This window comes from Microtus pennsylvanicus, chromosome 8 (genome assembly GCF_037038515.1).
Source record: "Microtus pennsylvanicus isolate mMicPen1 chromosome 8, mMicPen1.hap1, whole genome shotgun sequence".
NCBI classification, from domain to species: domain Eukaryota; kingdom Metazoa; phylum Chordata; class Mammalia; order Rodentia; family Cricetidae; genus Microtus; species Microtus pennsylvanicus.
Window position 1 is genome coordinate 73512782 of NC_134586.1, and position 14058 is coordinate 73526839.

Below are 14058 nucleotides of genomic sequence, written 5' to 3' on the forward strand. Positions count from 1 at the left end.
GTATGAGATCTTGTTGGGGAAGGGGGCTAGACCTGGGCTACAATCCCTGGGATCTATGTATTCTGTCTCCAGGCAGATGGCTAGCTGAGACAGCGTGCTTCATGTGTATAATCGTGGTAAGCGCCTGGCTGCTTCCCTGGGCTCCACCTTAATCGTCTTCCCACTGTTCCTGTTTCCTGGCTCTCTCTTTTTTAGACTGTGTTTCTTGTTTTGGTAGAATACACTCTCCAGTAGCTTCTAGAAAAAGGGTGACTTCTAGGTCAATTTTGGAGGAGCTTACTTATCTGAAAATGTGTTTTTAACCCTCTCTATTTGATTGTCAGTAGCCTAGGCTTATGCTCTAGACTGGAGACAATCTTCCTTGCAAAATTGCTTCACCGTCTTCCTGCTTTGAGTGGCTGTTGAGCAGCCAGAAGCTGCTCTGAGGGGAGTCTTTTCAACGTTCTGTTCCTTCTGAAGCATGTTGAGTCAAATCATTCCTGTTCTCCAGGGTCCTGACATCTTGCAGCAATGCACTTTTGCTCAGGTGCATTCTTACCCGCCCTTTCTGGGTTCAGGCAAGCCTTTTCTTTTCATCTGAAAACACAGACTTCAATTTCTGAATCTCGTTTTTAACTGTCTTCATTGGTCTGTTCCTTTTCCTTATCTCTCCAGAATGCAAAACAATTGATTTGGCTGTTGGATTGCATGGTCTTTCTGGTTTTTGTTTTTTGTTTTTTGTTTTTTTTTTAATTTATTTATTTATTAAAGATTTCTGTCTCTTCCCCGCCACCGCCTCCCATTTCCCTCCCCCTCCCCCAATTAAGTCTCCCCCCCAGCCCGAAAAGCAATCAGGGTTCCCTGTCCTGTGGGAAGTCCAAGGAACCCCCACCTCCATCCAGGTCTAGTAAGTTGAGCATCGAAACTGCCTAGGCTCCCACAAAGCCAGTGCGTGCAGTAGGATCAGAAACCCATTGCCATTGTTCTTGAGTTCTCAGTAGTCCTCATTGTCCGCTATGTTCAGAGAGTCCGGTTTTATCCCAGGCTTTTCCAGACCCAGGCCAGCTGGCCTTGGTGAGTTCCCAATAGAACATCCCCATTGTCTCTATGTGTGGGTGCACCCCTCGCGGTCCTGAGTTCCATGCTCGTGCTCTCTCTCTTTCTGCTCCTGATTTGGACCTTGAGATTTCAGTCCTGTGCTCCAATTTAGGTCTCTGTCTCTGTCTCCTTTCATCGCTTGCTGAAGGTTAATATTCAGGAGGATGCCTATATGTTTTTCTTTGGGTTCTCCTTATTTAGCTTCTCTAGGATCACTAATTATAAGCTCGATGTCCTTGGTTTATGGCTAGAAACCAAATATGAGTGAGTACGTCCCATGTTCCTCTTTTTGGGTCTGGCTTACCTCACTCAGGATAGTGTTTTCTATTTCCATCCATTTGTATGCAAAATTCATGAAGTCCTTGTTTTTTATTGCTGAGTAGTACTCTAATATGTATAAATTCCATACTTTCTTCATCCATTCTTCCATTGAAGGGCATCTAGGTTGTTTCCAGGTTCTGGCTATTACAAACAATGCTGCTATGAACATTGTAGAGCATATACTTTTGTTGTATGATAAGGCCTCTCTTGGGTATATTCCCAAGAGTGGTATTGCTGGGTCCAGGGGTAAGTTGATCCCGAATTTCCTGAGAAACCGCCATACTGCCTTCCAAAGTGGTTGCACAAGTTTGCATTCCCACCAGCAATGGATGAGTGTACCCCTTTCTCCACAACCTCTCCAACAAAGGCTATCATTTGTATTTTTGATTTTAGCCATTCTGACAGGTGTAAGATGGTATCTTAAAGTTGTCTTGATTTGCATTTCCCTGATCGCTAGGGAAGTTGAGCATGACCTTAAGTGTCTTTTGGCCATTTGAAGTTCTTCTGTTGAGAATTCTCTGTTCAGCTCAATGCCCCATTTTATAATTGGGTTGATTAGCCTTTTACGGTCTAGTTTCCTGAGTTCTTTATATATTTTGGAGATCAGACCTTTGTCAGTTGCGGGGTTGGTGAAGATCTTCTCCCAGTTGGTGGGTTGCCTCTGTGTCTTAGTGACAGTGTCCTTTGCTTTACAGAAGCTTCTCAATCTCAGGAGGTCCCATTTATTCATTGAGGTCCTTAATGTCTGTGCTGCTGGGGTTATACGTAAGAAGTGGTCTCCTGTGCCCATGTGTTGTAGAGTACTTCCCACTTTCTCTTCTATCAGGTTTACTGTGTTCATACTGATATTGAGGTCTTTAATCCATTTGGACTTGAGTTTTGTGCATGGTGATAGATTGTTTGTTTTTTTTATTCTTTTTTTCTACTTTTAGGGAAATTTCCTTAACTTTATCTTGTCTACCTAATTTCTTCTTCAGTTTTTTATTATTCCTATCATCATCATGATTATTTAGTTTAAAAATGTTAGCTCTCTGCGTGTCATACATGGATGTGCACATATGTGTACCCGTACACATGCACATGTGCAGAAGCTGTCTGCTGCATTCCTGTGGGACACAGTCTTTCACTGAGCCTGGAGCACCGGTGGCGGCCAGCAAGCCATAGCAATCCTTCTGCCTCTGCCCTCTACCACGGTGGGGTTGCAGACCCTCATGGTCACGCGGTTGTTTTCATGTGGGTGTTGGGGCTTTGAACCTAGGGCTTCCTTCTTGCACAGCAAGCGTTTCCACTCACTGAGCCCTCTCCCCAGACCATCCATTTGTTTTTCTGAGGTCAGGTCTCACAATGTAGCTCAGATTGGCTTAAAACTGAGATCCTCCTGCCTCTGTCTTCTGAGTGTGAGATTACAGGTGTGTGCCCCAGCTCCTGGCTGCTGCCATCATTGTTATTTTTCCTTTAACAACTTTGTAAAGTTCATATAATGAGCTTTTTAAAAGCAAAAGTATCTTGCTTCCATTTAATGGGCATGGTGGCCTTTCTCTTCTCTGAAGTTATATATAACATGAATTATATCAACGTTATTAACATAATAGTCTTTCCCTGTCTCACATGTGTTGCCTGTTCCTGATTTTTTCTCCCAGAGGTGGGGGAGACAGGGTCCTAAGTACATCAGGCCTGCTTCAAACTCACCGAGTAGCTAAGGGTGATCTTTACACTCTTGTTCCTCCTGCTGGGAGTACAGTTGTGTGGAAACATATTGGACTGTTCTGGTTTTGTGTTGTTGATTTGCATTTCTCAGTCTGTTCACTGAACAAAGACCAAAACTAGGCATGAGGCTTGTCACCTTGAAGTGCCAGGCAGTGAGATACCAGGCAACTCAGTTTTGGGAAAGCTGATGTCAAGGGTTTTAGATCTTTCTTCTCTGCTCCTCGGTTTTCAGAGATGTTTGCAAATCTCTCACTGGGAAGTGAAAGGATGGTTACTGTCATTCTGGGGGCCCAGAAAAGAAGAAGGAGAATTAAGCAGTCAGCATGCAGTCTAATGGGCTTTTCCGGAACTCACACCCTTAACTGAACCTAAGCAAACTCAGTTTTCCCCTCTCCAAGGATCACTTTAAGGCATGTGCGCGCTCTCTCTCCTCTCTTCACCCTCTCTTCTCTCTCTCTCTCTCTCTCTCTCTCTCTCTCTCTCTCTCTGTGTGTGTGTGTGTGTGTGTTGGGGAATCAGCTGATGCTGCAGAGGACACAAGGGACTGGGATGCTGATGGCCTCCCCTGAAGCTTTCTCTCATCCTCTGATCAAGCCCCTTTAGCCTTCACCTTACTCCAAGACTGCACGTCAGGCTCTTGAGAACTCCGCCCTACATATCTGGATGATTCTCCCATCTCTGGGATCAGCTTGTCCAGTTTCTACTAAACCCATCTGCACTCACTGCTTCCTGGCTTCCAAAGTCTAATAGCAATGGGATCTGTCATCATGCCTTCCCATCTGTCTGTCTGTCTGTTTATTATCTATCTATCTATCTATCTATCTATCTATCTATCTATCTATCTATCATCTATCTATCTATCTATCTATCTATCTATCTATCTATCTATCATCTGTCTATCTATCTATTATCTGCCTTTCATCTATCTATCTATCTATCTATCTATCTATCTATCTATCTATCATCTATCTATCATCTGCCTATCTTTCATCTATCTATCTATCTATCTATCTATCTATCTATCTATCTATCTATCTATCTATCTATCTATCTATCATCTATCTATCTATCTATCATCTGCCTATCTTTCATCTATCTATCTATCTATCTATCTATCTATCTATCATCTATCTATCTATCTATCTATCTATCTATCTATCATCTGCCTATCTATCTATCTATCTATCTATCATCTGCCTATCTATCTATCATCTGCCTATCTATCTATCTATCATCTGCCTATCTATCTATCTATCTATCTATCTATCTATCTATCTATCTATCTTCTAACTAATGTGTGCATATGTGAAGTTCAGAGAACAGCTTACAGAAGGCCATTTTCTCTTTTTACTACATGCTTTCTGGGGACTGAATTCAAACCCTCAGGCTTGACAGCAAGCATATTTGCCTACGGATCCACTTGCCAGCCCATATTTATAAACCTTTACTATAATGTTAGTGTTCAGAAAGGAGGAAAGTTGAGTGTGGCACTGGCCCAGGGAAGTCTCCTCAGTGTCGCAGTGTATAGAGAAATAGCCAGGGGAAAAGCAGCAAAGGATGGAAGAAGCCACAGTGTGACACATAGAGAGGGAACGGAGACAAGCGAAGTGGAAAGACAAGCCCGGCAGGGCGGGAGGACAGCTCCACAGCGCATCAGGCTGCAGCGAATTCCCAGGGTAGTCGGTAGATGTGGAGGCAGTTTGGTTTGCTCCTTTCACTGTATGTCCCTGGCTGGTGTGGAACTCACTCTGTAGACCAGGCTGGCCTCAAGCTCACAGAGATCTGCCTGTCTTTGCCTCTTGAATGCTGGGATTAAAGGCATGTGTCACCAGGTTGGTTTTATTCTAGACATAAAGAATTTGAGGAACGAGAAACTTCAAAAAAAAAAAGCATGTATGAAAAGGTTTGGTTACACTATGTAGTTGAGACTGACTTGGAACTCTATACGGTGACATTGAACTTGTAGCAATTTTCCTGCCTCTGCCTCCCGATTGTTGGAACTACAAGCACATGCTGCTACACTTGGATGTGTTTTTAGACTTTGGTTGATTATGGGAAAAGTCATAAATAAGGGGAGATTACTGTATAATGTAAATATTTGAGACTAGAAGAATAATTTAATAAATTGTAGTATGTGATTACAGTGTAACATGTCGCAGCCATTAAAAATGGTGTGGTAGACATATATACCAGTGGGAACTTAGTTCCAGTGCTCTTATGAACAAGGAACAAACATAAGGGTATCCTCAACATTTTAGACTACAGAACCAAAATAGAGTTTTGAAAAAATGTACTTGTGCACATAAAATATACTATTTGAACTAAAATACCAGGACTTTCAGGCTGCATTAAACAACTTCCATGTGCGGGTAAAACCCTGGGAAAGTGTGTATCGAGGTTATTAGCAGTTGGAGGGGGCTATTGTTCCATTAGCAAGCATTTGGCTAGTACACATGAAGCCCTGGTTCTCTCCCTGGATTAACCGTGTGCTGATAGACTCCTGTAAGCCCACAATCAGCAGAAGGAGGCAGGAGAAGCTCGTTTCAGTCACTCTTAGCTACTCAGTGAGTTCAGGGTCAGCCTGTGATGAGTAAGACTGCCTCCAAATAACAACCTCTCCTCTCAAGACCTCCAAACAAACGAAATTGTTAATAATAATTATTTAGGAGTAGTAGAACTATAGATAACTATTATTTTTCCTTTGTATCTCTCTGTATCTGTATTATGTCAATTATGTATTCAAATAGTTGTGTTATTTTACAATCAAAGAGAACCATTGGGAGGGCGGGTGTATGCGCGTTCATTTTTGTCAATTTGCTACAGACTAGAGTCACCTGGGGAAAGGGAACCTCAACCGAGGCGTTGCCTCCATCATATTGGTCAGCATATGTCTGTGTGGCATTTTCTAGATTTCTGTCTGTGAGAGGGTCAAGTCCACTGTGGGCAGTGCCATCCCTAAGCAGGTAGGTGGTGCTTGGTAGTAAAGGAAGGCAAGCTGAGCCGGCCATGAAGGGTAAGCCAGTGGCCGACATCCGTTTGTAGTCTCTGTTTCAGGTTCTGCCTCCAGGTTCCTGCCCTGACTTCCCTTGATGATGGACTATCAGCCGTAAGGTGAAATCAACCCTGCCTCCCTGAGTGGCTTCTGGGCAGTGTCTTGGCACAGCAGCAGAGCGGCAGACGAGGGCGGGAGTGTGCACACACAGGTAAGTACCACCGACTACACTCCCAGCCTCACTTCATAATAATAAAGTTCAGCACTTTGTGCTTTTTTCTGGTAGTTTTTCCCATTTCATCTAATAATTCACTTTGTAGGAAAATGTACAAAAAAAATGAGCAAAGCTGACCACAAAGTAATCTAGAGGGATTTTAGTCTGAATCCGTGGACCACAGAAATAGCTGCAAACCCAGGCTTACTGCACCGTTGACAGGAGCCGAGGAATGAATCCAGCCTAGATGCCCGGCAGCAGATGAACTGGTCCTATACACAACGGGGTTTCATCAGCCACAAAGAATGGAATCATGTCAATCACAGGAAAATGGACGGAACTGAAGATCATTGTGTTAAGAGAAAGAAGCCAGACTCAGACAAATGTCACATTTGGAATCTAGACTGAGAGGAAAAAATACAGAGAGCGTGAAAATGGAAAAGGGCCTCTACCAGTGAGGAAGGAGTCTGGAGGGGGAGAGAATTAGACAAGTGGGAAAGAAAAGACAAAGACAGCATCTTTTCTCTCCTATGCGGCATCTAGGGAGGAGGACAAGGGCCAATGAGAGTGGGCCTACAGGGCACATGTGAGCCAATTACAGGGGTGCGTGTATGCAAACATCACAGTAGAACTTACAACTTCGTATGCCAGCTGTGATGGTTGGCTTTAAATGTTACCTTGTCACAATTTAGAATCACTCCCTCAGGAAATGATTGGTGGAGGGCTTGCTTTGATTGCCTTAATTGATATAGGGTGACCACCCCCAAATGTGGGCCCCATCTTCTGGTTGCAGCCGATAAAAGAGAAGATGAAAGGTTTCCGTCTCTTGCTCCTTGGTCTCCCTTTTACTGCCAGCTTGTTCCTTGTTAGGGCTGCTGCGGATTCCTCTGGTGATTCCAGAATCAGCATTTCCAGGCTTCCAACTGTGACTGAGGGCCAACCTTTCTCCAGGAACCCCTCGGGTCTCCGGAGCCCCCCAGCTCTCTGGTACTATAGGGGTACTGAGGAGATACCCTGCCTCAAGAATAGAACAACTTCTATGTGCTCAGTCTCTCTGGGGACGCTAATACACTTACTGAAAAATAACAATAAAAACAAGTAAGTGGATTTTAGTCACAGCAATATTTAGAATCAAGAAAGATTGAAGATGAGAGAATAACTGATAACGCACGTGATAGAACTGTTTTGGTTGGCATCCTAAAGGGACACAGTATGACCTCAAGTGCTTAAAATAGCTAGGTAGAGAGGCCAAGCATGGTGATGCTTGCCTGTAATCCCAGCACTTGGGGGAGGGGCTGGGACAGGAACTGAACTGGATGAGGTCATGTATAAAAAAAGAAAAAAAAAAGAGGCTATAGAGATGGCTCAGTTAATAAAGAGCTTGCCTTTCAAGCATGAGGACCTGAGTTTGATTCCTAGTACATGCACACACAATATTAACATAGATATTAATATATATATTTAAAGCCAGGCCTGATGGCACATGCCTATAATCCCAGCACTCAGGATGTAGAAACAGGAGAATCTCTGGAACTTGCTAGTCAGCTAATCTTTCAGAATTGAGCTCCAGATTCAGCGAGAGACCCTGTCCCAAAAAAATAAAATTGTGGAGAATGGTTGAGGGAGACACGCACAAAACATCAGCCTCTGGCCTGCACACACACACCTGTGTGTGCATACACAGACAGACATGTTCACACACATACATCATACTCACCCCAAACAAAACAAACTAGATAGACAGTTAAATAATATTTAGAAAAACATGAAAGAAACCTGTCAAACCACCCTCAGCATCTGTCTCAGGACACAGGAATGCCCTTGGCTGAGCATGGTCTGGGCAGGCTGAGATGTGTTCTTTATCCCAAGGGGCTGGGGACTGCTCACTGGTACCCAGCAAATGAACAATTGTATTATGAGCAGGATTGATCCTCTCTCTAGACTTTCTTTCTTTCTTTTTTTGTTTTTTATTTTTTGTTTTGTTTTGTTTTTTTTTTTGATTTTTCGAGACAGGGTTTCTCCGTAGCTTTTGGTTCCTGTCTTGGAACTAGCTCTGTAGACCAGGCTGGCCTCGAACTCACAGAGATCCGCCTGCCTCTGCCTCCCAAGTGCTGGGATTAAAGGCGTGCGCCACCACCGCAAGGCCTTCTCTAGACTTTCTGTACACCCTAAAATTTCTATAGTAAGTGTATAATTTTATAATCACACCCAAAAATGTTTAGTAAGGGAAAATTGAGACAAGCAAGGGACATTGTCAGAAGTGTGGCCTGCCCTGAATGGCACCCGTTCTCCTCTTCCAGGGGCCACTCAAGGCAGCCCACACCTCTGACCATGTCCCAACGCAGCCAAGGTTTGGGCTTCTAGACAACCCGAGGACCAAAGCCTTGGCACCTGCCCAGGCGAGGCGAGGTACCGGTGTGGGGAGGTCCTGGGTAGTGGGCTGGGTGGGATCCACTCTCCATTTCTGAGCCAGGCACACACTTGCCATCAGATGTTGCTTGGGTAGACAGCCAGGCAAGTGTGGGGCTCATAGTTATCTCCTGGGGTGAGGTTCATTGCCAGCACTGAGAGGCAAGGGTGAACCAGGGAGAATGAGTCATGCAGAAAGGGAGCTCCTGTCACTCGCTGTCACCACCACCTCGAGAAGGAGGCTGTGCACGGAGGAAGGATATAATTCCCCACCAGCTTCCCTCCTAGTCCCACCGTTCCCCACTAATATGTTTCCACGTGGTTATAAAAGTGATTAAATCTGTAAGATGAAATAAACCCCTCCCCCTCAGAAAGCGATTATGTTTTGAATTATACAGGGAAATCCTTTGAAAATGTAAAGTTGCATTTATTTACTTATTGTGTGGAGGGGCTGAGTGTGCACACGTGGAGAGGTCAGAGGACAACCCACAGGAATCAGTTCTTTTCCTTCTACCGTGGGGTCCCGGAGATCCAACACACAGGCCAGCTCACCTGTCCCCCACACAGGAAAGCCTGTGGAAGAATGTTGAGCTCACCATGATTCATGCATTCAGCCAGCACCACTGGGCAAGCCCTAGGTCCGGTATATAGAACAGAGACAGGGGATCCCGTCTCAGCTCTCCAGACATCATGCGCTGGGCTGGGGATACAGTACAGCAGTGGGCAACTGCCTAGCGCTCACAAGGCTTGAGTTCAAGTTCCAGTACTGCAGGAAAAGAAGACTAGAACTTTGTGCGGGCAGAGGCATCCTAGAGACAGGGAGCAGTGAGGAACACCAGCACCTCTGAGAGTGTCTTTGTTTCCACTGGGAAATAGTTCAGCTGGTAGTGTTTGTCTAACATAAATGGGCTTGATCCCCAGCACTGTATAACTGGGTGCGGAGGTGCGTGTCATGTCTGTAATCCCAGCTCTCCCGAGGTGGAGGCAGGAGGGTCAGAAGTTCATGCTCATCTTTGACTTCATCGGGAGTCTGAAGGCAGCCTGCTATAATGACCTAGCAATAGGTGTCATTTGGGTATTTAGGATTTATTAAACAGCTTCCAAGCAGCGGAATCCATCCTCATTTTAGCAGATAAGAAAATGGACGCTCAGGAAGATGAAGCAGGTCACCGAAGCCCAGCCCTGTTGGGGTGGGGCGTCCTCGGGCAGGAGATGAGAACTCTGAAGCCTTGGTACAGACTTCTTCTTGTTTTTTTTTTTATTTATTTATTAAAGATTTCTGCCTCCTCCCCGCCACCGCCTCCCATTTCCCTCCCCCTCCCCCAGTCAAGTCCTCCTCCCTCGTCAGCCCAAAGAGCAATCAGGGTTCCCTGCCCTGTGGGAAGCCCAAGGACCACCCACCTCCATCCAGGTCTAGTAAGGTGAGCATCCAAACTGCCTAGGCTCCCACAAAGCCAATACATGCAGTAGGATAAAAAACCCACTGCCATTGTTCTTGAGTTCTCAGCAGTCTTCATTGTCCGCTATGTTCAGCGAGTCCGGTTTTATCCCATGCTTTTTCAGACCCAGGCCAGCTGGCCTTGGCGAGTTCCCGATAGAACATCCCCATTGTCTCAGTGTGTGGGTTCACCCCTGGCGGTCCTGAGTTCCTTGCTCTTGCTCCCTCTCCTTCTGCTCCTGATTTGGACCTTGAGATTTCTGTCCGGTGCTCCAATGTGGGTCTCTGTCTCCTTTCATCGCCTGATGAAGGTTACTATTCAGATGGTACAGACTTCTTAAGAGCAGAATCAGGCAGCCTCAGTTCAGCCTCGGCACAAGAGCCACTAGGGGGCAGCAGAGGCCTGGTTTGCAGGCCTCCTCGTCCCCAGCTGACTGCGTGCTTTGGTTGGTTGTCCTGGGTCAATCTTTGAGGGCCCAGAATAGCAAGGGGCTGTAATTCACGTGGCTGGATGCCTCTTCAGGTTTCGAAAGCCCCTCACGTCATGCCTGCCACTTCCTAATCCTGTTCACAGGGCACATTTTCCGTCTTCTTCAGACAGGTTTGGAGTAGGCCAGGCCCTCGTGCTGCCCTGGGGTTGTGTGCTAGATGCTAGCTGGGGCCTGGAGCCACAGAGATCAATAAAAGAAAACGCAGGGCTTGCTCTTGGAAAAGATGGACACCCAAACAAATAGCCAAGGTACACAACCTTAAAGTGCAGTGACAAACATTAGGGATTTCGCGACAGTGTGAAGTTGGAGGAAAAGGGGAGGAATTATGGGCTAGAGGTTGGCTCAGAGGTAGCCCCAGGTTGGGTCTCTGTTTGTGAATGTCCTTGTTACACTTGATCACTTATCCTCAAAGCAGAGAAAGAGGCTCATTCTGGATGTTGTGTGGTAAGGAGCCCCCGGTTGAAGAGCATTGGGTGGCAAGGGTGGGCCAAACATTCTGGAGAGCGGTGTGGCTTAGTTGGCAGAGGGCCGCCTGAGTGGCTGAAGCCCTGGCTTTGATTTTTGGCACTCCACAAACTGGGTATGGCGGCGGGGTGGTGCACATCTGTAATCCCAGCACCCAGGAGAAGAGTTCAAGGCCACCCTCAGCTACTTAGCTAGAGGCTAGCCTAAGCTATGGGAGACCCTGCCTAAAACAGAACAAAAGAACAAGCAAGGGCCAGGAAAGTGGGGATAGGGGATGTACTCTCCCTGCAAACGGAAAGTCATTGAGAAAGACACCCAGGGTCAACCTCTGACCTCACCACACATCCATTCTCACACATACATATGTGTGAGTTTACACACACACACACACACACACACACACACACACGACAATTAAAATAAGGAAAATAAAAGCTAGAGATCAGGAAACTGCACCTCTAAATCTTCTTGGGTGTGGGCTGGGACCGCAGAGGCAGGCCTGCAGAGACAGTAAAGACAGGGTGGTGGTGAGGTACTTAACACACTCAGTGTCAAGGCCAGCCTTGCTTACCTTCTTTGTAACAGACCCACAAGAGCAGCAGTTCCTCACCTACAGGGGTGTCAGAAGGGTGACCCCGCCTGGACCCTTTCCTCAGTACAGGGACTGAGGCTCTCACACTTTTCCCAGCCACAACCACCCCAGTGGGATTCCATGTCTACCCCCAATTCCCTATTCTAGCCTCCCAAAAGAAGTCTGAAACAGGCCTGACTAGATGAGGTAACCTCACACTGGTCCTCACTCTTGGCTAAAATCCTGTGTGGTCTGTGAAGCTCTGGGCTTGCCCAGGACTGGCCCAGAAGGGGATGGAATTCAGAGATGGAGGCGCTGGTGGTGCTGTTGTGTCTCCACCTGCTCCCCGTAGCCCAGCAACCTTCGGGGGTGCCCACTCCTTAGGCATCATGAGCAGGTGTGCCTCAGCACCAGCAGGCTGCCAGGGTCACATGTGTGGGACACCTCTGCTTCGCCAATAGTTAATTTTAGCACTAGGCCACTTTTCTTTGGGCAGCTGGTCCAGGAGGGTGATGTTAGGTAGCTGCCCTCGAAGTTCATCCTGAGGCAGGACCCAAGGGCAAGGGAGGGAAAGGACACTGACCGTGGTCTCACATCCTGTGGCTATACGAGATTTTATGTCATCTTATTTTAATTTCCCCCTTCTTCCTCTTCCCCATCTATAGCATGATTAATAAAAACCCAGAGACAGAAACTGTGGTTCAACCTGAAGGCCAGAAAAGCAAAACAACCAGCCTCTTTCTTCTACCTCAGACCGAAAGGGTGATCCCGCCTCCAGGAATCTCAGGTTGAGACTGTGTATGAGAGCTGTCTCCTCCCATCTTGTACTCCTCTCTGGGGCTGGGACTAAAGGCATGCACTACCGCCTGCTTTCTATGGCAAACTGATGTGGCTACAGGGATTAAAGGTGTGTGTTACCACTGCCTGGATTGTAAGGCCGGCCAGTGTGGCTGTTTCACTCTCTGAACTTCAGACAAACTTTATTTATTAAAAATACAAATGAGAAACCACTAAACCCATCCTCTGTTTGTTCCTTTCCTTTCTTCCTCCTTCCTCTTAGAAACGTTTTAATTTTATTTTTGATTATGCTTCTGTGTTTGAGTGAATGTGTAGGTATGTGTAGAATGCAGGCCTGCAGAGGCCAGAGAATTGATGAGATAGCTCGGAGAAGAACTTACAGGCTATGCGATCAGTCCAACAAGAACCTGGAACCAGACTCAGGTCCTCTGGAAGAACATGTACACACTTTTAACTGCTGAGCCAGCTCTCCAGACTACCCCTTTTCTTCCTTCTCTCTTCTTTCTTTTTTGGCAAGGTGGGGTGGAATGGTGGGGTTGCACCTTTGGCTGACCCAGAACTCACTATGTAGATCAGGCTGGCCTCCAACTCTTAGAGATCTGCTTGCCTCTGCCTCCCACGTGCCGAGATGAAAGGTGTTCATCGGACCTGGCAAGATTTGCAAAAACACTTGCTGCTTTTGCAAAGGACCCAGATTTGGTTACCAGCTCCCACTTGGCTGCTCATAACCTCTGGACACCAGGCATACACACTATGCCTAGATATACTTGCAGGCAAAACACTGAAACACGTAAATTAAAAGTAAATAAACTTTTTTAAAAAGTGCACGTTCATTTGGACTTCTACTTTTCAGTGTGTCCTCACAAGTTTTAGCACAAAGACAGTATCTTAAGTGGCTTACAGTTCCATTTAGAATAAGTTAGGTCATTGGTTTATTTTCACACTTGGATGACGGTGTCGATTGCAGGGGCTGTGGATGTAGCCCCCTGGTAGAGTGCTTGGCTAGCGTGCATGAAACTCTGGGTTCAATCTCCAGCACCTCATAAACAGCCGGTGGTACACACCTACAGTCTGAGAACTTGGGGGTAGAGGCAAGGGAATTAGAAACTTAAGGTCATCCTTGGCTACAGAGCAAATTCAAGGCCTGAGGGGCTGGAAAAAGTAGCTCAGCAATTAAAAGCATTTGCTGGTCTTCCGCAGGACCAAAGTTCATTTCCCAGAACCCATGTTGGGCGTCTCACAACTACCTGTAGCTCTAGCTCCAGGGGATCTGATGTCCTCTTCTATGAAGAATATATTTGTTACAAACACACACACACAAACATACAGGTGCACACACACACACACACACACACACACACAGAGAGAGAGAGAGAGAGAGAGAGAGAGAGAGAGAGAGAGAGAGAGAGAGAGCCAACTGCAAGAAGAATGTTGGCTACGGCGATGTTTAATTTCTTAGATGTACAATGCTTGGCCTTGGCTTTGTGTTGGCTTCGCATAGAGTGAGGTCGTTGTAAGTTGTCCCTGAGTTTTCCCACTTGTCACTTAAAATGTTCAGGAGCTCTGTGGAAACAT